The following is a 4,641-nucleotide window of genomic DNA, read 5'->3' on the forward strand; positions in this document are numbered from 1 at the left end:
AGATATCTTGACAATTCCTAAAAATTTGGAAACTAATTAACATATTGTTAAATAACATATGGATCAAAGAAGAAATCAAACAGGAAAATAGGATGAATTTTGAACTGAATGAAAGTGAAAACTCTGCCTTCAAAATTTTTGTGATGCAGCTAAGTAGTATTTAGAGAAAAATTTATAGCAGGTATTAACTGTACTAGAAAAGAAGATGAATCTCAAAATAATGTTCACACTTTCACCTTAAGAAAACAGTGAAAAGAACAAATTAAACCTAAAGTAAGAAGGAAAGCAAAAGCTGATTCTTCTGAGAGATAAATGAAATTGACAAATGCTACCCACACTTATCAGAGAAAAGAGGGTGAAGAACAAGTTACCAATACAAAGAATGAGAGTGGTGACACACTATACATGTGTATTAAAAGAATAATGAGAAAATATGGTTAAAGGCTTTATGTCAACAAATGTAGCAACTTAGTTGAAATGAAAACAATTTCTTGAAAGACAGAAGTATCAAATCGCCATAAGGTGAAATAGATAATCCGAGGAGACATATATCTAGTATAGAATTTGCATTTGTATTTTAAGATCTTGCCTCCTCATTTGCATACAACAAAAGCAATATGTAATAAGTCCAGATGACTTCACTAGAAATGTATACTATCAAACTTCAACATGAATTAGCCATAGGCATTACTTTGCCAACAAAGGTCCATCTAGTCAAGGCTGTGGTTTTTCCAGTGGTCATGTATGGATGTGAGAGTTGGACTGTGAAGAAAGCTGAGCGCTGAAGAATTGATGCTTTTGAACTGTGGTGTTGGAGAAAACTCTTGAGAGTCTCTTGGACTGCAAGGAGATCCAACCAGTCCATTCTGAAGATCAGCCCTGGGATTTCTCTGGAAGGAATGATGCTGAAGCTGAAACTCCAATACTTTGGCCACCTCATGCGAAGAGTTGACTCATTGGAAAAGACTCTGATGCTGGGAGGGATTGGGGGCAGGAGGAGAAGGGGACAACAGAGGATGAGATGGCTGGATGGCATCACTGACTCGATGGACATGAGTCTGAATGAACTCCAGGAGTTGCTGATGGACAGGGAGGCCTGGCATGCTGCGATTCATGGGGTCACAAAGAGTCGGACACGACTGAGTGACTGAATTGAACTGAACTGAACTGATACGTATATCCTGGAATGTTGACGTTCACTCTTGCCATCTCTTTTTGACCACTTCCAATTTGCCTTGATTCACGGACCTAACATTCTAGGTTCCTTTGCAAAATTGCTCTTTACAGCATTGGACCTTGCTTCTATCACCAGTCACATTCACAACTGGGTATTGTTTTTACTTTGGTTCCATACCATCATTCTTTCTGGAGTTATTTCTCCACTGATCTCCTGTAGCATATTGGGCATCTAACGACCTGGGGAGTTCCTCTTTCAGTATCCTATCATTTTGCCTTTTCATACTGTTCATGGGGTTCTGAAGGCAAGAATACTGAAGAGGCTTGCCATTCCCTTCTCCAGTGGACCACATTCTGTCAGACCTCTCCACCATGACCTGTCCATCTTGGGTGGCCCCACATGGCATGGCTTAGTTTCATTGAGTTAGACAGGCTGTGATCTGCGTGATAAGATTGGCTAGTTTCCTGTGATTATGGTTTCAGTTGTTCTGCCCTGTGATGCCCTCTTGCAACACCTACCATCTCACTAGAGTTTCTCTTACCTTGGACATGGGGTCTGTCTTCATGGCTGCTCCAGCAAAGCACAGCTGCTGCTCCTTACTTTGGATGAGGTCGCTCTTCTGACCTTGAACGTCAACATTCTAGGAGTGAGCAAACTAAAATGGACTGGAAAGTGTGAATTTAACTCAGATGACCATTATATTTGCTACTGTGGGCAGGAATCCCTTAGAAGAAAGGAGTAGCCATCATGGTCAACAGAAGAGTCTGAAATGCAGTACTTGGATGCAATTTCAAAAACGACAGAATGATCTCTGTTTGTTTCCAAGACAAATCATTCAATATCACGGTGATCCAAGCCTATGTGCCAAGTAACGCTGAAGAAGCTGAAGTTGAACAGTTCTATGAAGACCTACAAGACCTTTTAGAACTAACACCCAAAATAGATGTCCTTTTCATTATAGGGGACTGGAATGCAAAAGTAGGAAGTCAAGAAACACCTGGAGTAATAGGCAAATTTGGCCTTGGAATATACAATGAAGAAGGGCAAAGGCTAATAGAGTTTTGCCAGGAGAACGTACTGGTCATAGCAAACACCTTCTTCCAACAACACAAGAGAAGACTCTACACATGGACATCACCAGATGGTCAACACCGAAATCAGATTGATTATATTCTTTGCAGCTAAAGATGGACAAGCTCTATACAGTCAGCAGAAACAAGACCAGGAGCTGACTGTGGCTCAGATCATGATCTCCTTATTGCCAAATTCAGACTTAAATTGAACAAAGTAGGGAAAACCACTAGACCATTCAGGTATGACCTAAATCAAATCCCTGATGATTATACAATGGAAGTGCGAAATAGATTTAAGGGACTGGACCTGATAGATAGAGTGCCTGATGAACTATGGATGGAGGTTCGTGACATTGTACAGGGGATAGGGATCAAGACCATCCCCATGGAAAAGAAATGTGAAAAAGCAAAATGGCTGTCTGGGGAGGCCTTACAAATAGCTGTGAAAATAAGAGAAGTGAAAAGCAAAGGAGAAAAGGAAAGATATAAGCATCTGAATGCAGAGTTCCAAAGAATAGCAAGAAGAGATAAGAAAGCCTTCCTCAGTGATCAATGCAAAGAAATAGAGGAAAACAACAGAATGGGAAAGACTAGAGATCTCTTCAAGAAAATTAGAGATACCAAGAGAACATTTCATGCAAAGATGGGCTCAGTAAAGGACAGAAATGGTATGTACCTAACAGAAGCAGAATATATTAAGAAGAAGTGCCAAGAATACACAGAAGAACTGTACAAAAAAGATCTTCGTGACCAAGATAATCACGATGGTGTGATCACTCACCTAGAGCCAGACATCCTGGAATGTGAAGTCAAGTGGGCCTTAGAAAGCATCACTATGAACAAAGCTAGTGGAAGTGATGGAATTCCAGTTGAGCTATTTCAAATCCTGAAAGATGATGGTATGAAAGTGCTGCACTCAATATGCCAGCAAATTTGGAAAACTCAGCAGTGGCCACAGGACTGGAAAAGGTCAGTTTTCATTCCAATCCCAAAGAAAGGCAATGCCATGGAATGCTCAAACTACTGCACAATTGCCCTCATCTCACATGCTAGTAAAGTAATGCTCAAAATTCTCCAAGCCAGGCTTCAGCAATATGTGAACTATGAACTGCCAGATGTTCAAGCTCGTTTTAGAAAAGACAGAGGAACCAGAGATCAAATTGCCAACATCGGGAAGATTTGGGAGAATGGCATTGAAACATGTAAAATATCATGTATGAAACGAGATGCCAGTCCAGGTTCAATGCACGATACTGGATGCTTGGGGCTAGTGCACTGGGACGACCCAGAGGGATGGTATGGGGAGGGAGGAGGGAGGAGGGTTCAGGATGGGGAACACATGTATACCTGTGATGGATTCATTTTGATATTTGGCAAAACTAATACAATTATGTAAAGCTTAAAAATAAAATAAAATTAAAAAAAAATAAAACAAATTGCCAACATCGGCTGGATCATGGAAAAAGCAAGAGAGTTCCAGAAAAACATGTATTTCTGCTTTATTGACTATGCCAAAGTCTTTGACTGTGTGGATCACAATAAACTGTGGAAAATTCTGAAAGAGATGGGAATACCAGACCACCTGACATGCCTCTTGAGAAACCTATACCGAGGTCAGGAAGCAACAGTTAGAACTGGACAGGGAACAACAGAGTTGCTCCAAATAGGAAAAGGAGTATGTCAAGGCTGTATATTGTTACCCTGTTTATTTAACTTCTATGCAGAGTACATCATGAGGAACGCTGGGCTGGAAGAAGCACAAGCTGGAATCAACATTGCCAGGAGAAATATCAGTAACCTCAGATATGCAGATGACACTACCCTTATGGCAGAAAGTGAAGAGGAACTAAAAAGCCTCTTGATGAAAGTGAAAGTGGAGAGTGAAAAAGTTGGCTTAAAGCTCAACATTCATAAAACGAAGATCATGGCATCTGGTCCCATCACTTCATTGGAAATAGATTGGGAAACAGTGTCAGACTTTATTTTGGGGGGCTCCAAAATCACTGCAGATGGTGATTGCAGCCATGAAATTAAAAGATGCTTACTCCTTGGAAGGAAAGTTATGAGCAACCTAGATAGCATATTAAAAAGCAGAGACATTACTTTTGCAATAAAGGTCCGTCTAGTCAAGGCTATGGTTTTCCAGTGGTCATGTGTGGATGTGAGAGTTGGACTGTGAAGAAAGCCGAGCAGCAAAGAATTGATGCTTTTGAACTGTGGTGTTGGAGAAGACTCTTGAGCGTCCCTTGGACTGCAAGGAGATCCAACCAGTCGTTCCTAAAGTATACCAGTCCTGGTGTTCTTTGAAAGGACTGATGCTGAGGCTGAAACTCCAATACTTTGGCTACCTCATGCGAAGAGTTGGCTCATTGTAAAAGACCCTGACGCTGG

The sequence above is a fragment of the Bison bison genome, unplaced genomic scaffold (genome assembly GCF_000754665.1).
Source record: "Bison bison bison isolate TAMUID 2011002044 unplaced genomic scaffold, Bison_UMD1.0 scf7180017864478, whole genome shotgun sequence".
Lineage (NCBI taxonomy): Eukaryota > Metazoa > Chordata > Mammalia > Artiodactyla > Bovidae > Bison > Bison bison.